At 41.2% G+C, this 27,539-nt stretch overlaps 1 protein-coding gene across 16 annotated transcripts in view; it reads left to right on the forward strand.

The window, feature by feature from the left end:
• Positions 1–27,539, forward strand: part of SIPA1L1 (signal induced proliferation associated 1 like 1) — a 333,288-nt gene that overhangs the window by 18,638 nt on the left and 287,111 nt on the right. For 12 of the 16 annotated variants that reach the window (XM_079768725.1, XM_079768716.1, XM_079768714.1 and 9 more), the window contains one exon: positions 17,396–17,490. The exons of the other annotated variants lie outside the window; for them this stretch is intronic. The gene's annotated coding sequence lies outside the window, so the exon portion shown is untranslated. The remainder of the gene's footprint in view (positions 1–17,395; positions 17,491–27,539) is intronic. 16 annotated transcript variants of the gene reach the window in all.

Raw genomic sequence — 27,539 nt, forward strand, 5'->3', positions numbered from 1 at the left:
GGAGTGATACCATTTCTTTAATTTCTCTCACCTTCTGTTGCTGGCTTTACTGAGAAACATTAAGTGGTAGATGAGTAAACTTTTAGGAGGTGAAGAAGAGCAAGTATCTCAGACTCCTAGGGAAAATTCTTGGGTAATATGTTTAGTTTTCTCCCTTCCAGTGGAGTCTAGTTGATGGTTATCATTGAATGTTCTCTCTGACCAGCTGAATTCAGCTGAGATCTGGGAAACAAACCTCATGTTGGGCTCACACGTGCTAGAGAAGTTCGAGGCCTGGAGTTGCAGATGTTTCTAGTACAAATTGGTAGATAAAATGTAAATACTTATAGTTGTGATGAAATAAATATAAATCTTCACAGAGTTTGTAATAACCACAGAATTTTTTTCCTATTAAGAACACCTTAACTTTACTTCCCAACTGATAACAACACAAGATTCGTGAGAAATTTATATTCTGGATAGAATTTTTTTCTCATCTCTTGTAGCATGGGTTCTGCTGTGCAGTCATCTTGTCATTGACTTCTGGCTGTAGCCTAAAATGATCATGTTGTCATGAAGTCAGCATCTGCTCTATTTTGAAAGAAGTATCTTAAAAGTCTGGAAGCATGTTAGAAATATGTAGGTTTTAAAAAGAGAAGTTAATGAACTGAAGTTAATTAAAAATACAAAAACAGATGTAAGATCAATCTTGGCAATCAATTGTGTTTCTAGGAAGCATTGAATTCATCAAACAGAATTAAAGTTGATATAGGTGTGGAGAGATCCTTATCCCCGCTGTGGGCTTCTTGTGATAGCCACAGAAAAAGAATTTTCTGAGTCTCACATGGGAGTATTCGATATTGTAGAAAGCTTTATTCTATTGAAATCAAACCCCTGTGTTTCCGAAGTCCCATTTGCCTTTGTCCCCCCAAAGAAGAAGTGTAGCCGTGGCTTTAGCAGAGCTAGAATCAGAGCCAGCATCCGGAGTTGTCACTCATGCTGGAGCCAGGTCCAGTCCAGCATCAGGCTAGTTTAGTTTGTGTTCCCATTTGTAGTCCATCAGTCCATTGCATGAGGGATCCACATGGCCACAAGGTTTGGAGGGAACATGGGGAAGTGCAAAGAAACAGTAACAAGACAGCCCCACGAGCCAAGAGAGTGAACTCCTTTGGGGGATTATGTATCCCCAAATTTTCACGGGCTTGCATTGGTTCTACTCATTTTGGCCCAGAGATCATTGACCAGAATGAATAGAACTAATGCAAGCTTGTGAAAGACACCTTCCATAGTCACCCCAACTTCACTGACAGACACCTCCCATAGCCACCCCAACTTCACTGTGCGTGTGTCTATCTCTCCTTTGTTGGACCTCCTCACCCCAGTGATCTGTGGGGAATGGGCTGGTGGTTCCCTGGGGAGTATGAAATTGCAGCTTCCTGGTGAAGTTGCCCAATGACATGTCTATAATGTCTGGCTTCTCCCTTTGCTCCTTTCCTATCCTATATAATAAAAGCCTAATATGCAAATCGACTGAAAGGCGGAATGCCCGGAGGACCGGTCGCTATGATGTGCACTGACCACCAGGGGGCAGATGCTCAACACAGGAGCTGCCCCCTGGTGGTCAGTGCACTCCCACAGGCAGAGCGCCGCTCAGGCAGAAGCCGGGCTCACGGCTCGTGAGCACAGCAGCAGTGGTGGGAGCCTCTCCTGCCTCCGTGGCAGTGCTAAGGAGCAGTGAGCAGGTGGGCGGTAAGGAGCGAGGGGTCCTGGACTGTGAGAGGACAGTCACACATCCTCTGAGGGGTCCCGGACTGCGAGAAGGCGCAGGCTGGGCTGAGGGGCCCTCCCCCACCTCCACTGCACAAATTTCGTGCACCAGGCCTCTAGTTATTAATAACTAGCTAATTACAATGGTATCAAAGTTACTAGTAAAAGTTAACCTAGTTAACTTAGATCATGGTGAAAAAGGAGAGCATTTTTTACTACCTTAACTTTTCTATTGAATTGTGGGCTTTATAGGTTTATTGAATTTATTGTATGCTTCTTTAAGCTTTATGTGTAGGTCATTTCTGCAAACCAAATATTTGAGATTTCTCTTTCCTGTTAAATAAATCCTCAAGATTTTCTGCTTTGGTTTATTAGATAAAGACTGCTGGTGGCGTAATAACATAGCTGGGGTGGTTTTATCTTAATCCCCCGTTTGCTGTAGGATTTAGGCTTATTATTTAATCTTAAGGACAAAGATTAATCTTTAGGAGTATTGTTAAGTTTGGGTGGCTGACCAGGGCCACGATGTGCCTTCTAAATGGGGCAGAGAGCTCAGAGGCTATTTAAGGAATTCAGTTCTGGGTGCCCTCATTATAGCAAGATGCGCAAGGACCTTAGGCCTGTTCACTGTCCTGTCCTAGGCTGACCACTGCAGCAACAACTCACCTTGAGCGGTTCACCTTGTCTTCAGGTTGCAGTCTTCAGTTTAACTGCTTTGATTGTTTGAAAGCTCCCTTTTTAATAATGATATGTAATTGCAATAATCTAAGTCCATTAAGGGCATGCCACATTTTCACCTTGGTCCACCCACCATCCGTCGGCAGTCTGTTTCTAAGTATTAGCTGAATATTCATCATTCACCAGCAAAGACTTACTGAGCTGTTTTGTGCCAGGCACCTGGTGTGGATGAGGGACTGTGCTGAAAGTATAGCAGTTCTTTTCTCAAGATGCTAACAGCTCTCCAGGGAACTTGGGAAGAATTGAGGAAAACATGTCCAACAGGAGATGAATGAAATTTAAATGTATTGTCTACTTTTTAAAATTAATTATTTATTTTTTAAAATACATTTTATTGATTTGGGAGAGGGATAGAGAGTTAGAAACATCAGATGAGAGAGAAACATCGAACAGCTGCCTCCTGCACACCCCCTATTGGGGATGTGCCCACAACCAAGGTACATGCCCTTGACCGGAATCGAACCTGGGACCCTTCAGTCCGCAGGCCGACGCTCTATCCACTGAGCCAAACCGGTTAGGGCTACTTTTTTTTTTTATTATGAACACATTGCATAAGGCTTTGTGGAAAGTTTGGAAGATACAAGAAAGTTTGAAGAAGAAGAAAAAAGTCATCCATCCTTCTACCACCCAAGTAGTACCATCACCATTGTTTTTTCATGTTTCCTGTCTTTTAAAAATGGCTTCTAAAAATAAGCAAAACATAGCGCTCTGTCCAGTAAAAAAGGGCTTTAAGGTGGAAGTTGTTGGGGAGAAGGCATGAGGCCCCAGAAAACAGCAGTGTTTGCTCTGTGCGGGACTATGACATCAAACACAGCAGCCTGAGGGAAGGTTTCAGGGATTTTCTCAGAAAGAAAACTTTGGGGGAAAAAACCCAGCAGCAGTGTTGACCTTAGATTTATCTGCGCATAGTTCCCGAGTTACAAGTGTGTTGTGTCCTAAAACTTTGTAAAAATGGTAGTTGGCATTCCAAATGCTTTCCTCAAACATTAATTTTGTTTTAATCTATTCTAGATGCGTAAGACAGAGCCTGCCCTTTAGGACAGGCCGTGAGAGATGATTTACAACTTACAGTGTGTCCACTGCATGGCCGTGGGTTAAGGCTAAGAGATAAGAGAGTTCATAGCAGGAGAAGCAAGAAAAGAAGCAATTTTATTTTTGAGGGTCTGTTAGGTATTAGCACTGTTTATTTTGATATATTGTCTCATTTCATTTTCATAGCATTTGAGGAAGGGATTTTCCTCATTTTTATTTCATTTTTAATTTTTTTAATTTTTAGAGAGAGAGAGAGGAGGAGAGAGGGAGAGAAACATTGATTTGTTGTTCCACATATTTATGCATTCATTGGCTGATTCTGGTATGTGCCCTGACCAGGAATCAAACCCACAACCTTAGCATATTGGGATGACACTCTAACCAACTGAGCTACCCTGGCCAGGGTGATTTTCCTCATTTTTCTAGTTTAGAGTTAGAAAATGGATTCAGAGGCTAAGTTGCTTGTCTGGGTTACACAGTAATTGGCAGGCTTTGGGACCAGAGACCTGGGTTCCATCCTACCAGTGTGACCTCGGGTAATTCCTTAATTTCTGTCTTAGTTTTTTTTTGTTTTTTTAATTCTTACCTGAGAATATTTTTCCATTGATTTTTAGAAAGAGTGGAAGAGAGGAAAAGACAGAGAGAAATATCAATGTGAGAGAAACACATTGGTTGATTTGCCTCCTGAACAGGCCCTGACTAGGGTGTGGGCCTGGGAGGAGCCTGCAACCCAACCCCAGGTACATGCCCTCAACAGGAATCGAACCCGGGACCCTTTGGTCCGCAGGCTGATGCTCTGTCCACTGAGCTAAAGTGGCTAGGGCTGTCTTAGTTTTTAAGACAGGGACAGTGATGATGCTTAACTCACAAGTTATTGTCACCATGAAATGAGACAATGTACATAACGCCCTTCTCACAGTTTGGATTCAGTTCCAGTAGATGGGAGCTCTTAGGATGCTAGTTGTATGGCAGCACACACACAGTAGGTGTCAACTCCCCATCCTTCCTTCTTACAAGCCTCCCAGCTCCTCAGGTTTCCTAGTCTCTTCCCCTCGGATTTTTACAGACCCTGACTGAGGGATAAACTTCATTTGGGTTATAATGGTGGGTTCTTGGATTTGTAAAATAAGGTTCATCTGCATGTATAGGAAAATCCCATCTCAGGGGTAGCCCTCTTTGTGAGGTCATCCTGAACATTTTCCCTGGGTGTGAGATGGGGGAAGGCTAGGGCTAGGAAAGCCAAGAGCTGAGATGGGGAAGAGGGGAGGGAGCAGAGGACAGAGGCAATTCGGGTATTTTTCCTGTTTTAATTTGCTACATGCCAGCCTCAGCAAGGACTGTCCTATGGCCCGTGTGGCTGGGGTTTGGAACAGTGAGCAGGGATTAAGGGGCAGGATGGGTACTTCTGAGGGAGATACTTGGTTCTCCTGGCATACTCGTGCTTTTTCATTCACACACAGTTCAAGCCACAGCTTGTTGGAAGCTCTCCGATGTTCAGGGCACTGTTAGTCTTGAGGCCCAGAGGGACCATCCGTCCTCATGAGAGCAACCAAGTTGACAGATGAGTAACAGAAAATTACAATTTACTTTTAAGTGCCAGGGTAGAGGGAAGCTGGGGAGCTTTGCCAAATTATATTAAAATTATTTTTCTGTATTTGCTTCTTCCATTAGACCTTGAAGGCCAGGGCTGTGTCTTTTGCAACTTTGTATTCCCACAGCCTAATCTTGAATGCATCCCGGAATAAATGTGTGTAAGCTCAAAGCTGGTGCAGGAATAAGTTTGTCAGTGGTGCATTTCAGCTCCCTATGTATTTGTGGAAGTCACAGCCCTGTAAGTGGAGACCTCTGGCTTATTTGTCATTCCAGTTTTAGAAGGTAGAAAGTGGGAATTGTGACTGGTTCATGCTGAGAATTTGGGTGAAAGTGGCTGTTTCATCTTGGAGTTTCTTCATGATGGAAGAGAGTCTTAGGGCCTAGAATTTTAGAAAGAGATTTCACAAAGTTCAGAGAAAATGTAGTGTACCTCCAAGGCCAGCAGAGCTATGAAAAGGAATATGATTTCATCTAGATGGATGGAAAACTTCAAGAAACAAAAGTTGTGACTGTAGGATTGTAAATCACACTAATGAGCAAAAATGGGGCCCTCTTCTGAAGTAGGCAGCACTGCTGTTTAGGGCCATTGCAGAAGAAGCCAGATTTTAAAGCAGTAGCTTTATTGCTGTATAATTCACATGCCATAGAATTAGGCCATTTAAAATGAACGGAGTTCCCTGGTGTTTAGTGCATTCACAGCTATGTACAACTATCACCACAGTCAGTTTTAGAACAGCCTCATCACCTCGGAAAGAAACCCATGTCTTTTAGCTCTCACTTCCCCTTCCCCCCCACCCCCCCCAGACTTAAGCAACCACTAATGTACTTTCTGTCTCTATAGATTTGCCTGTTTTGGGCGTTTCATGTAAATGGAATCATATAATATGTGGTCTTTTGTGAGCACGTATCAGTTCTTAATTCTTATTGCTGAGTAATATTCCATCGTATGCTATATAACATTTTGTTAATTCATTTATGACATTTGGATGGACATTTGGATTGTGTTCACTTTTTGGGTATTAAGCATAATGCCTCTATTCATGTGTAAGTCTTTGTGTGCACTGTTTCATCTCTCTTGGGTATATATCTGTGAATGGACTTGCTGGCTTACGTAGTAGCTCTATGTTTAACCTTTTGATAAACTGCCAGACTGTTTTCCAAAGCAGCAGTCCCCTTTCACATCCCCACTAGCGGTGTATGAAGCTTTCAGTTTGCCCACAACCTTCCCAACACTTGTTGCTGAGCTGGCCTTTTCTTTTAGCTATCCTAGTGGGTGTGAAGCGGTATCTCATTGTGGTATTTCATTTGATTTGCATTTCCTTTTTAAAAAAATAAATTTTAAAAGAAATTATTTCTCCTTTAAGTTACAGTTGACGTATTATATTAGTTCAGGCGTACAATATAGTGATTAGACATTTATATAACTTAGGAAGTGATCTACTTCCCATCTGACACCATAGATGCTTCTTACAATATTGACTATATTCCCTGTGCGGTACTTTACTTCCCCTTGACTGATTTTATAGCTGGCAATTTGCACATCTTAATCCCTTCCCCTTTTTATCCATTCCCAGCAACCTCCCTCTCATCTGGCTGATTTGCATTTCCTTAATGACTAATGATGTTGAGCCTCTTTTCACTGATTATCTGTTATTTATATGTCTTCTTTGGGGAAATGTCTATTCAGAGCCTTTTCTTATTAAAACATTGTCTTTTTATTATTGAGTGTAAGAGTTGTTTATATACTCTAGATACAAATCTTTTATCAGATAAGGGATTTGCAAACATTTGCTCCTATTCTGTGTGTTGTCTTTTACTTTTTTTTTTTTTAAATCTTCACCCTAGAATATGTTTTCATTGATTTTTAGAGAGAGAGAAAGGAGAGAGAGAGAGAAACATTGATCGATTGCTTTCTGTATGCGCCCTGATGGGGGATTGAACCTGCCACCGTTTGCTGTACGGTAGGCTCCATCAAACTGAGACACCAGGCCAGGGCATCTTTTTACTTTTTTAGGAAACCTGATTTTAAGTGGTGCACAAAAGAGAAAAGGGCATGTAATAAGCACGGGAACAAAAGAGTAGGCCAGTGATGGGCAACCTTTTGAGCTTGGTGTGTCAAACTTCGCCAAAAAACTGAGCATAACTCGGGTAGTGTGTCACTTTGAGGAAAAAACATTATTTCGCAAATGTTTCATCCTCAGGAGCAGCAAATGTTTCATCCTCGGCATGTAGCCACGTGTCATCAGAAATGGCTGCGCGTGTCAGTGCTGACACGCGTGTCATAGGTTCGCCATCACTGGAGTAGGCTATGGCTACAAATGTATATTGAGGTTATTCCTAGGATGATCTATAGCTTGTAGGAAAAAATGTGAAATTACCACAGTTATTTAAAAAAAAACTTGAAAAATTATAATACACATCAAATGCACAAATCATAAATATACAACTTAATAAATGATCAGGAAATGAATACACATGTCATCACCGTGCAGGATCAAGAAGCAGAACATTCCCAGCCCCTCAGAAGCTCTCAGTGTCTCTTTGTGATCCCTAGCCCTCCTTTTTCCTCAGAAGTAACCACTCTATGACTTCTAACACTATACATTAGTTTTTACAAACATATAGAAAAGTGCAGAAAGCACAGATACAGTGGGATAAATTTTTTCAAAGTGACTATATTGTATAATCAGATTCAGATTAAGAAACAGATATTGCCAGCCCCTCAGAAGGGCTGGTTCCCTCCTCCCAATCAAAGCATTACCCCTCAACTCCTAACACTATAGCTTAGTTTTTTGGGGTCAGTTTGTGAACTTTATATTAACGTGATCATGCATAATGTATTTGTTTGTTTCTGGCTTCTTTCCCTCAGTGTGTTTGTGAGGTTCATTCACGTTCTTGCACGTATTTGCAGTTGATTTATTTTTGTTGCTATAGAGCTTTCTGTGGTATGATGACACCACAGTTGTTTCCTTGTCTTTGACTGGTGGTGAGTGCTGCCATGAACATCCCTGTGTGTGTGTCTTTCTGGTAAAGACATCTACAGGGGCTATAATTAGGAGTGGACTTGCCGGGTCATGCGGTATGTGTATATTCACTTTAGTAGACACTGAGAAACAGTTTTCCAAAGTGGTTGTATCAGTTTACATAGCCATCAGCAATGTATGACAGCTCCACATTCTTGGCAACACTTGGTATTGCCTGCCATTTGACTTTAGCTGTTCTGGCGGGTGTGTAGAAATATTCCATTGCGGCTTTAATTTGCATTTTCCTGAAGACTAATGAAGTTGAGCACCTTTTCATGTTTACTGGCCACTTGATTCCACTTTTCGAGTAATGGAAATGTTCTAGATCTTCACTGTGATGATGAGAGTGGTTGAATATGGACACATTTTGAGAGTAAGGCTGACAGGTTATGCTTAAGGTATGGAAGTGCTGTGAACAAGAGGAGTCAAGAATGGCATTAGGTGGAGGGAAGTTGGGATGTGGGAGACAAGAAAAGGCAAAGAAGATCCGGAGTTAATTATAGCCAAACCTATGCATTTTATGCATGTAATTAAAATATTTTTTTTCAGCATTTTATAAAGAAAGGCCATTTGAATACCAAAATAATAAAATAAATGAAAAAAAATGGGAAGGACATAACCTCAGAATAAAGGCAACCCTTTTAAATTGGATAAATTTAGCTTTCTGAAATACTCATGAACAAGTGTTTTGTTTGTTTGTTTGTTTTTTGCTTTTTTCCTCATTTCTCTGAAGACCCACAGATGTTGATATTGTTTTGCAGACCAGCTTTGGGAATCACTGATCTGTAGCATTATGCATATATCCTTTGATTTTGATACTGTTAATAAATGAGCATTATATCTGTCCTGAAACTTGCAGTAAGATTGATTGAGGTTAGGGTCTGAATATGAGAAACCATAAAAAAACATGGTCAGAGTAGGCCATGTGTCATTTCTAGCCCAGAAATACTTCATCTCTTAAAAAAAGAGAGAGCCAGATGCCTCCCAAGAGCACATATGGTACACGTGCTGCACTCGTAGTAAGGCTGATACTCATCTTAGTATCTTCTTTGCTATTGGGCTCTATGAAATTATTGTTTCTAAAATTTTGTGTTGAAGTAGCCAAGCTCCCAGTTTTCTTTAGCAAATTGATTTGCCTTGTCCTTAGGGACAAATACAGTATAGCTACATTTTAACTTTTGGATATACCCCCCCACCCCCCAAGGTTAAAGCTAAGTGCAGTACAAAGTACTTGGTAAGAGCCTGTGGGGCAGCGGGAGGGGGAAAGTGGTTCTGCAGTAACAAAGGTGGAGATGAGTGTCCGTGACCCAGAGCCTGGCTGGCACGAACAAGCAGACTTGCCTTGAGTCTCCGCTGAGGCGTACTGGTGCTTTCCTTCGAATTGGATACCATCTTCCATTTGGCAGAGCCCTGAGACGCCTTCTCGGTGAGAGTCCATGTCATTAGAAAGCCTCAGGAGCGTGTAAGTGATCCCCTATGTGAACGTGTTGCCTTTGAGTATTACCTGGGAAATATTTCGTGCAGTTTCAGACTGAGTAATTTGATTACTCAAAGATATCAAATATCCTTTGTAAAACTCTGTGACCATGTTAAAGGACAGTGTTACTAACAACTTTCCCATCCTTGTCAACTGGTTTTATGGGACTTAATGCCTTTCTACCAAGAAGAGCACTTTAACATGCATACTCACTCCTCAGCATTTCCAGTCTGCTTTTGGCATTAGGTAATAGTGTCATATTTTAGTTACCTGATGTGTCTGTGGTTTTAACTTGACTGTCTTGCCCTGAGGGATGGGAGAAAATAAGTGAAAAGTTCATCGCTGCTTTGTGAATCAAGTTGTGCCTTGGCACAGAGCGCTGATCGTTCTGGCATTCAAACGCAGCATTAGATCACCTTGTCTGCAGTTTGGGAAGGTTCTGTGCTACCTAACACTGCAGGATTCTCCACAAACTCGAGCTGGTAAAAAAGGGGATGTTTATTGTATTCTGTTCTCAAATATCTTGCCAAGTTACTGTCATCAGACTCTTTATTGATAGAAAATTAGTTAGGTAAAAATCATTTTCTTCTCCGTGCATGGCAGAGGTGATGAAATTTATGAGAAAGTACATATAAGGAAAGGTTGTGAGTGTTGATTGTTGACTTGAGCCCTGGCTCGAAGCAAAGAACTCTTGACTTATACTAGAATGTTCTATGTGTCACTTGTTTCTTTCAGTCTCAGCTCTTGTATGTGAAACAATGAAAGGAATATGTGCTTGGTGAATCTGTCAGCGTTTTTAGTTATAGATACTAAGATCTAGTCTAGATAGAGTAAGCACAACAAGACTCATTAAAGGCGATAGTTAGCTTAGCAATCATCAGGAGGGCTGAAGAAAGAGACTTAGGCTGAGTTTCTGGGAATGGTTACCAGTTCGGCACTGTGGGGCCAGTTCTGCCCTGTGGGGGCCAGTTCTGCACTGTAGAGGCCAGTGCTGCACTGTGGGGGCCAGTTCTGCCCTGTGGGGGCCCGTTGTGCACTGTGGAGGCCAGTGCTGCCCTGTGGGGGCCAGTGCTGCCCTGTGGGGGCCCGTTCTGCACTTTGGGGGCCAGTTCTGCCCTGTGGGGGCCCGTTCTGCACCGTGGGGGCCAGGGCTGCACCGTGGAGGCCAGTTCTGCACTGTGGGGGCCAGTTCTGCACTTTGGGGGCCAGTTCTGCACTGTGGGGGCCAGTTCTGCACTGTGGGGGCCAGTTCTGCACTGTGGGGGCCAGTTCTGCCCTGTGGGGGCCAGTTCTGCACTGTGGAGGTCAGTTCTGCACTGTGGGGGCCAGGGCTGCACTGTGGGGCCAGTTCTGCACTGTGGAGGCCAGTTCTGCACTGTGGGGCCAGTTCTGCACTGTGGAGGCCAGTTCTGCACTGTGGAGGCCAGTTCTGCACTGTGGGGCCAGTTCTGCACTGTGGGGCCAGTTCTGCACTGTGGGGGCCAGGGCTGCACTGTGGGGACCAGTTCTGCACTGTGGAGGCCAGTTCTGCACTGTGGGGGCCAGTTCTGCACCGTGGGGGCCAGGGCTGCACCGTGGAGGCCAGTTGTGCACTGTGGAGGCCAGTTCTGCACTGTGGGGGCCAGTTCTGCACTGTGGGGGCCAGTTCTGCACCGTGGGGGCCAGGGCTGCACCGTGGAGGCCAGTTCTGCCCTGTGGAGGCCAGTTCTGCACTTTGGGGGCCCGTGCTGCACTGTGGAGGCCAGTTCTGCCCTGTGGGGGCCAGTTCTTCACTTTGGGGGCCCGGTTGCACTGTGGAACTGGATCTCCAAGGAGCTGCTGCCCCTGCCTGGGTGGGGATGCTCCAAATCGAGAAGTCAGAACCAGAATCCCTTCGCTTTTGTCTGCCAGCAGAATGGATGCCACACACTCTGCCACCTTGCTTCTTTCCCCAGCTAACTCCATTCTTAAGGAGTCCTCTGTGGTGTGTCTGGTTGGCAGAACATAACTCATAAGTCTCCCTGTACTAAAGGGTGGGGAAACAGGAAACATAATATTCCCATCCCTGATTTATTTATTTGTTTTCATTTTTAAATTCTACATGGAGAATGGGCCAAAGCTTATGGGCCTCTTGAATAACAGATGGCCATTACAGTACCTATTTGAAATAATAAAACTTTTATGTATCAAGTGAATACTTGGAAATTTGTTCTTGAGTTTTAAGGAAAATGAATCACAGAAGTAAGAATTTGTTTAAAATTACTCTTGGCGGGGGTGTGTGTGGGGGGACTGGACATCACGTGGTCCAGTCCCCTGATTTTGTAGCTGAGGGAAACCCAGGGGGTGAAGTGATTTGCTCAGGGTTAGACAGGTGGCGAGGCCTTTTCCCACAAAGCCCTCTAGGAATGCAGAGGTTTCTCCTCAGCCACAGCCTCTTGGGTTCCCATCTTGACATTTAAGTCCTGATTTAAGTAGTCGGGTTGTCTCCGGGGGGCTGATGTTAGTTGGATGACATTGGTGTGCTTGTATGTGTTTACTGAATACTTGGAAATTTATTCTTAACTTTTAAGGAAAATGAATCACAGAAGTATGACTTTTGTTCAAAACCACATTTGGCGGGGTGGGGAAAGCCTAATTGAAAATGTAAGTTTTACTTAGTACACCAAACTGGGCTGTTCATAAATTTGCTCATATACAACTCTGGATAAGGCATCCGTCGTTACTTGCATATTTAGTACAAGGTCAAAATTACTAGGAAACTTCAGTCTGTCTCATTTGTCACCTCCTCCAAGTCTTTGCTCAGAGCTGCCTTTGCAGTGCATCGTACCTGACATAGTCTACTTAAGATTGCAATCCACCTTTACTCCATTCATTCTGAACCCCTTTATTCTGCCATTCTGGCCTTTTTCTTTTTAATAGCACATATCCCTTCTAACATTATGTAACATGTAGTTTGTATCTTATGTTGATTGCTTATGGTGTCTCTTCCAGGCTATTAGCTCCATAAAGGCAGATTTTTCTCAGTTTATGTATCCTTAGCATGAAGAATAAATAGTACCTGCCCTATAGTAGATATTCAATAAATATATGTTGAATAAATGCACTTGGCAAAACAGATATTCTTTAGGATTCCTATTAGTAAAAAGACAGATTCTGATTAGTATAAAGACAGATAGTGATTATTTTTTTTAAAAAATATTTTATTGATATTCTACAGAGAGGAAGGGAGAGGGATAGAGAGTTAGAAACATCGATGAGAGAGAAACATCGATCAGCTGCCTCCTGCACACTCCCTACTGGGTATGTGCCCGCAACCAAGGTACATGCCCTTGATCGGAATCGAACCTGGGATCCTTCAGTCTGCAGGCCGACGCTCTATCCACTGAGCCAAACTGGTTAGGGCCGTAGTGATTATTTTATTCATGAACTCATTGGGGATGGCAGAATCATCAGTTGGAATGTAAAGAAAATAAGTAGTGTTATATACAGTATTCTGGAATCTCCTTGCCTTTTTTGGCAATAAACAAGGAACTCTTGGATTCAGATGAGAAAAATCATAAGATTTTCAGATATCATCAGTGGAACACATTCTTTAGCTATTAAAATCTAGATTACTAAATGATAAAAACAGAGTTTTTCATATATAGACTTGGGCAGTAGCTGGTTTTAAACAAATGACTGAGGTTTTCATTTTATTTTTTCCCATTTATTTACTTGCTTATTTTCATTTTCAACATTGTGGCTAAACCATACAGGTTTAAGAGCATGAGGTACTGAGGCAATGGGGAGGGAAGAGGGAGGAACCGAGGTCTCAGTGGAGTGGAAAAGGTTTCTGCAGAGTCGTCCAGATGTGAAAGTACATTCTGAACCTTTGTTGGAAAAGCTGAGACATGAGACAAGGAGGCACAGTTCATTAAATTAGAGTATACAGTGTCTTAAAATGTTCATTTAGCGAAGCTGGTGGTCGTCTCCTAGTAAGTTCTAGGGTATACTGTAGTTTATAAAGACTAACATTATTATTTAAAGATACATTTGACTTTTAGAATTCAAGGGAAATAAAGGTGATACTTAATGTCTTAGGAAGATGTTAAGTCCAAAGCTTAAATGATTTGTCTAACATCACACAACTAATTCATGGCAGAATTGCCACTAATTTTTATCACAAATTTTCGAGAAGTATCCTTACTAGGAGAGGTGTGTATAGACTGTCTTGGGAGATAATCCAAGGAACAATTATTAATTTGTGTAAAGATTTATGTTTTAGCTTAAAATTTTAAAAAAATATATTTTTATTGATTTCAGAGAGGAAGGGAAAGGGAGAGAGATAGAAATATAAATGATGAGAGAGAATCATTGATCTGTTACCTCCTGCATGCCCCCAACTGGGGATCGAGCCCACAACCTGCGCATATGCCCTTGACCAGAATTGAATCCGGGACCCTTCAGTCTGCAGGCTGATGCTCTATCCACTGAGCCAAACCAGCCAGAGCTTAAAAAATAAAAAAAAAATTAATGCAGCTATTTTCATCCTATACAAATTATTATGGACTTCTCTTTTTATGTGTATTAGCATGTGGTATTTCTTTTTTTTCTTTCTTTGTTTTTGTTTTGTTTCTTTGCAAAAAATGTGCTTATTTGAGAAATTGTCATTTGGAACGTGAGGACATGAACAGAATGAAAGATCACTTTATGTTGTCTTAGAACTGTTAAAAAAATCAGAGTTTTAAAAGAAAATTACAGCAGGGAAATAAATCTACTTGATCTGTTTTGATGTTAAATATTATATTAGAGGGAATTAATGATAGTATAGTGAAAATATCTTATGTAGAAAATATTTTAAATTTCAATTTGAGAAGAAAAGATTACTCTTTTTGTCATTCAACATTCTGTGTAAGTGAACTAAGATATCCTGTTTTGTATCTTTTCACTTCCAGTAGTTTGGAAGTGATCAATTTAAAAAGAGAGAGAAAGAGAGACAGAGAGAGAGAGAGAGATAATGACTTGTATAGATAATTTGTACATACTTTTCCCTGACCATGAAGTTAGACCATTCTTGTGTGGAGAAAGACAGCCATTCTGCACCCTACCACTTCCCCAGCAGGGAATACTCTAAAGCAATCATATCAAACTCAAGGTGAACATGGGCCAAATAAATTAGGCGAATAAATAAGTTTATGTGGGATGCAAAAAAACAAAAGCTTCAGTTTTCATAGAAACTTAGGTTTATTTCGATAGAGACATGCTGAATACAAAGGGCTGAAATAAAATGACTAATCATTAACATAAAATAATAGAATATTTAAATAAAAATTAATATTTTTTCTTGAACATTAACTTACCAGACACTGAATAACTGCCCAAATTAATAAGTATAACACAAATAAATCTATTTTTCTTGTTCTCCAAAAGCGAAATATTTCCTGTTGCGCACACCAAACAAGTCAGTTCAAGACTAATGACATGGCAATTGGCTGCTAAAATATTTGCTGCTAGTATTCGTGGAGAGAAATGGTGCACCTCCGTGTAAGGCACGTAAGGGAAATTAATGCAACACAATTATAGTAATCAGTCATTAGCGAACGTTGTAGTTCATCATTAATAACTAGAGGCCCAGTGCATGAAATTCGTGTACTTGGAGGGGTCCCTCAGCCTGGCCTGCGCCCTCTCGCAGTCCGGATCCCTTGGGGGATGTCCAACTGCTGGCTTACGTCTGTGGCAGTTGGACATCTTTAGTGCTGCTGCTGAGGCGGGAGAGGCTCCTGCCACTGCTGCTGCACTCGCCATCCATGAGCTCGGCTTCTGGCTGAGCGGTGCTCCCCCTGCATTGAGCGTCTGTCCCCCGGTGGTCAGTGTGCACCATTGCGACCAGTCATTCCACTGTTTGACCAATTTGCATATTAGCCTTTTATTATATAGGATTATGTAATAAATCTTGTTACTCTCTGCTTAGAACACTTCAGGGCCTCCCCATTATCTATAACAGGATATTGTAAAAATTAAGTTATGAAATTTTTATTAAAACTTTTCTTACATACCATTATATTGGCTGGGCTGCCAAATTATTCATTGTGGGCCTTATGTGGCCTGTGGGCTGCGAGTTTGACATGCTTGCTCTAAAGGTTCTTATTTTGCAATCTTTTATGTAAATTGTTTCTTTTGTAATACATGGTCAAGTGTAACTTATCATGCGACTGAGTTATGACTTTATTTTTATATGCTCCAAAATAATGTTTCCACAATTGATTAGCGAGCAGGGCATCGTAGAAAGAACACTAAGCTGGCAGTCAGGAGATCCTGACTTAATACTGCTTGTAAAATGAGGGTTTTACTGTGGTAAATGGGATATTGAGGTCTTTTCCAACTCTAAAAGCTTATGATCTGTATTTGTTCATGATCTGCTTAGTGCCTCCATCCACATATTTTCTAAAATTTAAACATACAAACAGTTGTGCATTATTTCAGGTTTCATTGTCTCCGCACAAAACAGTTCCCTGGAGATGAATATTTTGGGAGCCAGCACCCCTGCTTTAGTCTGGTCAGTGAGTTTCCTGCGTGACTACCAGAGGAACCAGGCGAGAACTTGAACTTGCCGAGTAGTCCCTGGTGGCTCACAAAAGGTCCTTTTATATGAGACTCTCAGCATTTTGAGACAACCTCTAAGACAAGAGGACTTTTCATATTGGGCCTGGAATCTTTAGGTAATGGACAGTTGCTAACCCTGAGCAGTTTGGCACTTGGAGTCCCAGTATTACTGTTGGAAGTAGCCATCTGAGTTTTTATTGCCTTCTGCTTGCAGATTTTTTTGTTGATTGTAGGTGTAAATTTAAGGAAGCCTTTGGCAGATGTGTGTACAGCAGGTCCTCTAATAATGTTTCATTAAAATGTTGATGAGATGCCTAGAAACTTAAATTTATTTGTGGCAAAATTGGTCGTATTATGTGTCATTTCACTTAAAGCTGCAGAACCTATCGGTGACGTTAATTGAGGACTTACTGTACACGATTGTTTTACCATGCTAGTATCACATACCCGTGCTCTTTTTCTCCTGGAAGGCGTGCATACTGTTGTGTGTGTTTTCAGTTAAGTCTGTATCACATCAGCCAGTTTACTAGCTCTAGGTGGAGATGCAGAAATACCCTATTGAATTATTGAATTCTTACCCCAGCCTGGCCGAGTTGTGTTTAGCAGTTCATGTGTGGTATGTGTTGGCAGGCACGTGAGTGCTTTGGGTGGGGAAGAAGTGCAGCCTGGGTAAGATGGCTGGGCTGGAAGCCCCTGCCTCACAGTTACGCTGCTGTTGTCGCTTAGCACCCAAGAGAGATTCACTTGTCATTTTTCATAAATCATAGCTCCAAAGTCGGAGATAATTCTCAAGTCCCTGCATTATTTTGTGATTTCGTTCTCATTATTTTTCACGTCGTCTGGATTTGAAGTTTTGAAGAACTTGGCAGTTTGCTCGGATAGAATAAGCCAAGGTACTCCATTAAAGGCTTATTGTGAGGCTTAAGAAAGCCTTTATTCCTATTTCATTTCGCTAAGGTATGACAGTATTGGAGCAGATGGAAGGCTAGAGTTTGAGCTTCCGTTGTGTGAAAACTTCACCAGCCAATTGGCTGACTCTTGGTGGTAAGACAGGAAGAGCCACCCACATTTTCCCTTTTGGATTTGAGTCACAGAAAACAGGTTTCCTGCAGAAACCATTTGGCTTCAACAAGTGTACGGAAATTTCATCTTTGATCAGATTGGTGTTTTTATCTTCATTGGGCATGTATTTCAAATTAATTATTTTCCTCTTTTCAATCCATAGGTTCAGTTTCAAATTGGAATCTTCTGTAGTACTGACTGTAACCTAATTTCCAAGATTTTTATGTCAGAGGTAGATCAAAAGGACTATACTTTCAGGTAAGGATCTAATTATTTCTGTATTAACAATACACAGCTACCTTGGCAGAAGCTTAGAGTTACCCTTACCCCCTTTCACATGTATAGGTGGCAAATTGAATTTTACAGACAGGTTTTCTCCTGTTTGTGATTCCCTAAGAGGTTTCAATGGGGTTGGCTACATAGAATATTTAGAGAAGCTATATGTGGTGGCAGTTAAAACATATTCATGTCCATTTAAAGAGGCTTGTAAAACTATAAGTTTTTATTTCTTTTAGGGGAAGGAAATCATCCTTTCCTCTAATATCTGCCATTTTCCTCCTAGGTTGATTAATTGATCTATCGTCTATCTATCTATCTATCTATCTATCTATCCTTTCATGTATTTTCTATACATTTAAAACTTAAAGACATGGATGGCTTTAAGGTTAATTTCTCTACCTTTGTGGCATCCCAAAGTATTATATAATAATTCTGGGCGTGAGAAGATTAGAGAAAAAGATCTGTACTGGAGATAATTTATAATTTATAATTTATAGGGTTAGAACTCAGAAAGGAATTTTCTCAGGAGGAAAGGGAACTTGTCCAGACCAAAAACAAACACCCTCCCTCTCTCTCCTTCAAGAAAAACACCCCAAAAACCCCACATTGATTGTATAGAAAAATTGTGCTGAGTTGGGATTGTCATAAGTGTTTCTGGATGCAAATGAAAGCACATTTCAGAGGAGTAATATATCGGCTTTATAAGCAATTACCTAATTTCCCTAATTTATTTTGAGGTAGTGAGTCACTTCTAAATTAGTTTCTATACCTCTTTAGGCTGGTGACTTTCCAATTTGAAAATATGTGAAACTCAGTTTTAAATGATAGGCAATTGAGCGAATAATCCAAAAATCACTTATCAGTAATGCATTGTAGAATGTCTCTTATAGCAGATTTAGTTTCCTAACTACATTGCCAGTTAGCAGGATTTAGTCTGGAAAGCATTATTAGCACACCAGCAAAGACAGCCCAGTGAGGAGGAACTAGCTCAGGGTTTGTAACACCACAGATGATGTGTGCACATAATTTCTTTCCCGTGCACCCTGAGGTCAGCCTTAATCAGAGCTTTGCAGTAACTTCTTAACTAATTTCCCTGCATCACTCTTTGTAAAGCTGGGTCTTGTTACTCTCTGCTTAGAACAAACACTTCTGGGCCTCCCCATTATCTATGGCAGTGATTCTAAAACGTTTTGGTCTCAGAATCCCTTTATATTGTTAAATTGTTGAGGCCCCAAGAGAGCTTTTGCTTAGGTTGATTAGATTCTTCACTATTGACTGTGTTAGAAATTAAAACCAAGAAAAATTTACACAATGTAATACTACTCTGCTGTAAAAAGGAAAATTTTACCCTTTAGACAGCATGATGGACCTGGAGAACATTATGCTAGATGAAATAAGCCAGTCAGAGAAAGACAAGAACCATATGATTTCACTCATATGTGGAATTTAATGAACAAACTGAACTACCAAGCAAAATAAAGAGACTCAAAGATAGAGAGCAGGCAGACAGCTTTGGGGTGGTAGAGGGATTGAGCAAAAAGAGAAAAAAAGAGAACTCAGGGACATGGACAACAGTGTGGTGATTGCAGGGGTAGGGAAGTGGGTGGAGGTGGAAGAGGGCATAGATGGGATAAATGGTGATGGAAAATAAATAAATAAATAAAAATTACCCCCCCCCCCCCCAAGAGAATATACATTTCCTTAGTGCAGAGTGATGACATCATCGCAGTCATGCAGCTTCTGGGGAACATGGTACAATTGTGAGAAAACGAGAGTGAAACAGGCAGGTAGCACAGTGTTATTTTTAAGTGTTAAGATTTATTGAGGTATAACATATAAAGTGAAACCCACCCTTTTTAGTGTGCAGTTCTCTGAGTTTTGACAAACACATACGGTTGTGTAACCACAATGAAGTTATAGAACATTTCCATTTCCCCAAAACGTTCTCCCACCCTTAGCCTCATACCCTCTAACCTATTTTCTGGCCCTATAGTTTGCTTTTGCCCAAATGTCACATAAATGGAATCATACATTCTGTAGCCTTTTGAGCTGGCTTCTTTCCTTTAACATAATGCATTTGAGATTCATCCAATGCTGTTGTGTGTATCACTAATTTGTTCCTTTTTATTGCTGAGTCTTACTCCAATGTGTGAATATACTGCAGTTTGTCTATTTACCACTTGGAGGGAATTTGGGTTATTTCTAATTTGGGATGTGTCTTAGTTTTATTATTGAAATAGTTTCAGCCTCACAGGCCTCCTGAAAAGGTCTCCGGTACCTCCAGGATCCCAACACCTCTCTCTGAGAACCTTTGGTTCTCCTGAGTACTTGCCTGGGTGTGATGTAAATGCCAAGATCTAGCCCCAGGGTCTCCTCTGTGCAGGCCTCTCTAAGCCGTCTTCTCGCCATCACCCCTGTGCACCTTTGTCCTGGGCTGGGCTGGTCATCACCACCTTTGTGCTGCTGCTGCTGTGGTGTCACTGTTCAGTAGTTGTTTAAGGATGTGATAGCTTCCCAGCTTCTTGGGGGCAATGCCTTTCCTCTCCATCCTAAGCACATGCCTGGCACTTAGAAGAAGATATAAATACATGTTTGAATGAATGAATAATCATTCCTTTACGTTTTTAAAGCATGTGTTATTTATAAGAGGTTTTCCCATATAATATTCATCCCTCATTTCAACTCTGCGAAGTACCTGTCACAAAGGACTTTTATGTCTTACTAGAGGCCCGATGCACGAAATTTATGCAAGGGGCTCAGCCCTCGCAGCCCCACAGCCCCGGCTTCATTGGAAGTTCGTCTGGACAGTCATTCTGCTGTTTGGTCTAATTAGCATATTAGCTCTTTATTATATAGGATTTTGATCAGATAAATATATTAAGTCTTAAAGTTGTGGTCTTAACCAAGTTACACCTTAGAATAACCTGGGGAGCATCTAATAAATTTGCTAACACCTCACCAATTATATCTTAATTTTTGGAGGTCAGGCCTGGGTATTAATATTTAAAAAAAATATCACTGTGGAATCTGATGTGCAGCCACAGAAAATCATGGGCATAGAGTTTGATTTATCATGAAGTCTTAGTGGTGACGTAGTCAAGAGTAGAACCCAGGTCCAGCCTCCATGCGTGGGTCCCTGGGGTGCTTTCCTGCGACTCAGAACACCACTTCCCCCGGCAACACAGTAAATTCTGGTCAAGATGGTGACGTAGGTAAATGCAGTACTTGCCTCCTCCCACAACCACATAAAAATGACAACTAAACTACAGAACAACTGTCATTCAGAACCACCTGCAATCTGGCTGAATGGAAGTCCTGCAATTGGAGAATTAAAGAAGAAGCCACATTGAGACTGGAAGGAGGAGTAGAGTTATGGAATAGGATGGTCCCACATCTACGTGTGGCAAACAAATACAAGACAGCAGCTCTACCTCATACATAGAAACAAATACAAATACACAATTGGGAGATGTCTCAGCTGCAGACTCACCCCTGAGGAGTGAGGGGTCCCAGCCCCATACGAGTGCCCCCCCACCCCCAAGGTTCTAGTGCCAGGAAGAGAAGTCCCCATAACTTCTGTCTGTAAAAACGAGCAGGAATTGAGGCTGAAGGAGACAAGGGCTGCTGGAGGCCCAGAAAGTTCCTCTTAAAGGGCTGGCACATGGTCTTACTTGGACTCACTCCCTTTGAGCTGCAGCACGGGAACGGCAGCTTAAAAGGCACCAGAGCCCTAACCGGTTTGGCTCAGTGGATAGAGCATTGGCCTGCAGACTCAAGGGTCCCGGGTTCGATTATGGTCAAGGGCATGTGCCTTGGTTGCCGGCACATCCCCAGTAGGGGGTGTGCAGGAGGCAGCTGATTGATGTTTCTCTCATTGCTGTTTCTGACTCTCTCTCTCTCTCTCTCCCTTCCTCTCTGTAAAAAAAATCAATAAAATATATTTTAAAAAAAAAGGCACCAGAGACATATGGGGAGAAACTAAATTGCCCCGATCAGGACAAGAGCTGGGGACAGGGGGGTGGTGGCGGCAACTTTCTTCCAGACAGAAGGACTAGCAGGCACCATCCTTTCTTTTCTGAGACCTGTCTCCCTCCACAGAGCCAGCCGGTGGGCACCATACCTGAGACTCCATCAACCTAACTCATATTGTTTGCCCTGCTCTGGTGATTCTCTAAGGCCCCACCAAAACCAACTTTTGGGCTCACCTAAGCTGTTTCCAGTGGCTTTTCCATAGGAATGGTGTACCTTAGCTCATGCTTCAGATTTTCCTAAAATCTCTCAAACACGCATCTGGCCTCAGAGAGCCCTGTACCGCTCACTAATTGGCCCCAGGCCCAGCACTAGCAATAGCCTGGCCTTGGTTCACAGCCTGGCCTCACCTGGGCATCTCCAAGCCCAGCAGAAGTGGTAGCCATCTGCAGATCACTTCGTAGTTCATGCCGGGTGGCCCAGGCAGAACAGGCAGCAGATGTTCTTGGCCTGCACCTTCTGAGAAGTACTTGTACGAGTGCACTCAGTGGACAACTTCAGAGCATGTCAAAGCACCACCACCCAACCACCTCCACAGCAACACACTCCAGGGGGAAGACTCAGTGGGCACCAGACCCTCCTGAAGTAAGTTCTGCTCTGTGGGGTGGGCTTCTGCACAGCTGATCCTCCACTGTGGTCAGAGGTTGGTGGTTGGTGGTTACAGCCAATCCTTGCAGTTGATTGGCCTGAGGGGTAAATCCCTCCCACTGATGTACCAATAGCAATCAAGGCTCAACTATAAGAGGAAGGTGTACGCACCCAATTGAACAACCTTGAGTGCTCAATTTGGTTGATCAGGGAGGCTGTGCCACTGGACCCTACAGGACACCTACTATATTAGCTACTCTACTAAGCCTGGGAGACAGCAGCTCTACCTAATACATAGAAACAAATACAAGAAGGCTGCCAAAATGGGGCAAAGAAACGTGTTCCAAATAAAAGAAAAGAACAAAACTACAGAAAAAGAACTAAACAAAATGCAGAGTTGAAAACAATGGTTATAAGGATAGTCAAGGAACTTAGGGGAAGAGTTGATGAACTTAGTGAGAACTTCAACAAAGAGATAGAAAACATAAAAATGGAGATAAAAACATAAAAAAAAAAACCTTTCAGAAATAAAAAATACATGAACTGAAATGAAGAATACATTGTAGGGAATCAAGAGTGGAGTAGATGAAGCCAAGTATCAAATCAGTGATTTGGAATATAAGGAAGCAAAAAACACCCAATCAGAACAGCAAAACAAAACAAAAATAATCTGCCCTAACCAGTTTGGCTCAGTGGATAGAGTGTCGGCCTGTAGACTGAAGGGTCCCAGTTTCAATTCTGGTCAAGGGCATGTACCTTGGTTGCGGGCACATCCCCAGTAGGGGGCATGCAGGAGGCAGCTGATGTTTTTCTCTCATCGCTGTTTCTGACTCTCCATCCCTCTCCCTTCTTCTCTGTAAAAAATCAATAAAATATATTAAAAACAAACAAACAAAAATAATCTAAAAAGATGAGGATAGTATAAGGAGCCTCTGGGACAACTTCAAACATACCAGCATTCACATCATGGGGGTGCCAGAAGAAGAAGAGAGAGCAAGAAATTGTAAACCTATTTGAAAAAATAATGACAGAAAACTTGCCTAACGTGGTGAAGGAAATAGACATACTGGTACAAGTTCAGGAAGCAGAGATTAACCCAAAGAGGCCCACACCAAAACACATCATAATTAAAATGCAAAAGGTTAAAAACAAAGAGAGAACCTTAAAAGCAGTAAGAGAAAAGCAGTTATCTATGAGGAAGCTCTGATAAGACTGTCAGCTGATTTCTCAACAGAAACTTTGCAGGCCTGAAGGGATTGGCAAGAAATATTAAAAATGATGAAAAGCAAAGACCTATAACCAAGATTCTGATATTAATTTTAAGGTGTTTATTGAAAAACAAGACTCAGAAAGAACCAAGAGATTCAGAGAAACTTGCTTCCGGAAGGAGAGCTTAGGATGTCACCTTAGCCTAATTTGAATTAAGGTTGGCAAATAGAAGGCTTTAGACGGCCCTGCACCCTCATGTCCCATTGCCTCTTCCTGAACTACCTATATGTTGTACAGTCTCACTTCTGAAATTGCATACCCCTTCCCCACTTTCTCCTTTGTTAAAAAATGTGTTATATACCCAAATATTGCCTCACCATCTTTGGAATTTTTATGGGGTTTTCATGCTTTATGAATTCCCCATGTGTTTGTATTAAAACTTGATATTCTCCTACTTAAAAAAAAAAAAAAAGACTAGAACCCAGATCTTTGACTCCTTCTCTAGTGCCTTTTTTCTCTGCACTGTGAACTTTCATGTGGAACTTTGGTGTGAATGGCAGCGCTGCAGAGACTGAGAGCCTTGGTGTAGATATTAGTGTTTCCAGGGCATGGAGGTACTGTAGCCTCAAGACCAGAACACTGGATTTAGAGTCAGTAGACCATGTTTCCATTTGGGCGCTGTATTTATTGTTAAGTGAGTGTTCTCACTTTTAAAATAAGGATACTACCTTAAATTCTAGAAGCTTATTGTGGGGATCAAATTAGGTAATGTGTTAAAGGATTTATTTAAAATATTATACAATCCTTTTGTAAACTATAGTGCTTTCTAAAACTTATTTTTATTTTAGCCTAGTGTATTTATTGGCTAACTTTCCTTGAGGGTCATAAATTACACAAGTAATACATAAATACAATCTCCCTGAAATAGTCAAATAGCAGAATTATACAGAGTCAAATCAAGAGGTCACCATTGCTTGCATACTTTCAATTGTTTGTGTATGAATTTAAGTGCATAAATATGTATGCATGTAACATAAGTTATTTTTTGGTTGTCTAAACATAGTCATATTTTATATGTTTTATGTATTTTTTAGCTTGATAACATGTCTTAAGTCATTCCATATAAGTATATATAAATTCCTCTTATTCTTTTTATAGCTGCTTAATTTTTTCATATATTTTCTATATTGATGGACATTAGCCTGTTTCCAATTTTTAACTTTTGCAGAAAGTGCTAATGAACATTCTTAGAGTTTTCTTATTAAAATATTAGTTAATTCGTATTAAAAGATTTATTCTGTCTTTAGGATATTGAGAAATGAAGTAGTGAATGTCTTGCATATGAAATCTTAGACATTGTATGCTCAAGTCAGAACAGAACTTAGATTTTTTAAAAAATTGTGGTAAAGTATACTAGACCTTGGAGAACCTATTCATATGGTTTTGTAAATTTTGCTTTTTTTTGGTAGTCTCATTTTACTCTTTGGATAGACCTTTAAAGACCCGTGTGTGTATTGCTCAAGTTTAATTCCTTTAGGTGTGCTTGCTACATGCTTTTCCCTTCAATAACAACAGCAGCACAGCAATAATGGCCAGTACTATCTTATGCTAAGCACAGAGTTGAGAGCTTCTTGTATACACAGTCTCATTTCTTTCTCTCAATAACACAGTGCAGTTGGTGGTATTTTTCAGGTTGAGTGTTTAGAAATGATTTGGAGAAGTCAAGTCACATGTGAAGGTTAGATTTAGAATGCAAAGATTTCTGCTTCCAACTATGATGTCAGGATTTCACGGAATCTGAGATGGTGCTTTGCATCTGTGACATCTCAGTTACTTTCTAAATTACTTATATTTCTGTATTTTGCCTTGTAATGCCAGTAAAAATTTAACAAATGCAGAAATAGTTTGTGCTTTGGAGCTCTATTTTATAGAAAGTATTTATAATAAAAGCAATATACTAATATAATTTAGTAGAAAATTTTTTTAACTTGACTATAGTAGGGTGCTATTGGCTAGCAAAACCGTACTTCAAGTGTACAACTCAACAAAAAATTTGCGCCCTGTGTCATGTACCCACCGTCCGATGCAAAGTCTCTTTTCCTCCCCATTTTCCCCCACTTTGCCCACTTCCACCTACCCCACCCCCCTTTTCCTCTGGCTGTCACCACACTGTTGTCTGTGTCTATGTGTTTTATATATCTACTAGAGGCCAGGTGCACGAAATTTGTGCACTTGTGGTGGTGGTGGGGGGGGGTCCCTCAGCTCGGATTGCGAGAGGGTGCAGGCCAGGCCGAGGGACCCCACTGGTGCACAGTCAGGGCTGGGGAGGAACATGGGAGGTTGGCCAGCCCGGGAAGGACTGCAGGAGGGCTCCAGGGCATGTCTGGCCCATCTCGCTCATACCCGATTGGCCGGACCCCAACAGCAATCTAACCTACTGGTCAGAGTGTCTGCCCCTTGGTGGTCAGTGCTTGTCATAGCGAGTGGTTGAGCGGCCTTAGCATATCATTAGCATATTATGCTTTGATTGGTTGAACGTACGACCAGACTACTGGACACTTAGCATATTATGCTTTTATTATATAGGATTTTTTGCTTAATTCCTTCACCTTCTTTCATCCAGTCCTCCAACCACCCTCCCTGTGACAGCTATCTATGAGTGTTTTATTTTGTTTTGCCAGTTTATTTTGTTAATTAGATTCTACATATAAGTGAGATCATATGGTATTTATCTTTCTCTGACTGGCTTATCTCACTGAGCATAATAATATCCATTCATACTGTCACAAAAGGTAAGATTTCCTTTTTTTTTACAGCCTAGTAATATTCCATTGTGTAAATGTACCACAGCTTTTTTATCTACTCATCTACTGATGCACACTTGGGCTGTTTCCAGATCTTGGCTATTGTAAATAACATTGCAATGAACATAGGGGTGCATATATTCTTTCAAATTAATGTTTTTGAGTTTCTTAGGACATATTCTCAGAAATGGGATCACTGGGTCAAAAGGCCAGTTCCGTTTTTAATTTTTAAAAAAATATATTTTTATTGATTTCAGAGAGGAAGGGAGAGGGAGAGAAACATCAATGATGAGAGAAAATCATTGAATGGCTGCCTCCTGCATGCCCCAGTGGGGATTGAGCCTGCAACCTGGGCATGTTCCCTTGACCAGAATCGAACCTGGGACCCTTTAGTCTGCAGGCCGAAGCTCTATCCACTGAACCAAACTGGCTATGGCCATTTTTAATTTTTTGAGGAAACTCCATACTGTTTTCTACAGTGGCTGCATCAGTCTACATCCCCTCCAGCAGTGCACTAGAGTTTCCTTTTCTCTACATCCTTGACAACACTTCTTGTTTGTTGATTAATTGATGATCGGCATTCTGATAGGTGTGAGGTAATATCTCATTGTGGCTTTAATTTGCATCTCTCTGATGATTAGTGACATTGAGCATTTTTTCATATGTCTATAGGCCATCTGTATGTCCTCTTTGGAGAAGTGTCTAATCAGGTCCTTTGCCCAAGTTTTGATTGGGTTGTTTGTCTTTCTGGTGTTGAGCTGTATAAGTTCTTTATATATTTTGGATATTAACCCCTTGTCAGTTGTATTATTGGCAAATGTGTTCTTCCATTCAGGGGGTTTCCTTTTCGTTTTATTGATGGCTTCTTTGGTTGTGCAGAAGCTTTTTAGTTTGATGTAGTCCCATTTGTTTTTCTCCTTTGTTTCCCTTGCCCAAGGAAATATATCAGCAAAAATATTGCTATGAGAAATGTCTGAAATTTTTCTTTTGGTATTTTTATGGTTTTGAGTCTTACATGTAAGTCTTTATTTAACCCATTTTGAGTTTATTCTTGAGTGTGGAATAAGAAGGTGGTCTAATTTCATATTTTTGCATGTGCCTGTCCAATTTTCCCAAAATTTATTGTAGAGACTGTCTTTACTGCATTGTATGCTCTTGCCTCCTTTGTCAAATATTAATTGACCATAAAGATGTAGGTTTATTTCTGGGCTCTCTTCTATTCCATTGATCTATATGCCTGTTCGTGTGCCATTACCAGGCTGCTTGGATTACAGTGGCCTTGTAGTATAGTTTGATATCAGGTATTAGGATCTCTCCCAACGTTGTTGTTCTTTTCCAGGATGGCTGAGGGCATTAGGGGTGTTTTTTTGGTTCCATATAAATTTTTGGAATATTTGT

Source organism: Cnephaeus nilssonii (genome assembly GCF_951640355.1).
Source record: "Cnephaeus nilssonii genome assembly, chromosome: 4".
In the NCBI taxonomy this organism is placed as follows: domain Eukaryota; kingdom Metazoa; phylum Chordata; class Mammalia; order Chiroptera; family Vespertilionidae; genus Cnephaeus; species Cnephaeus nilssonii.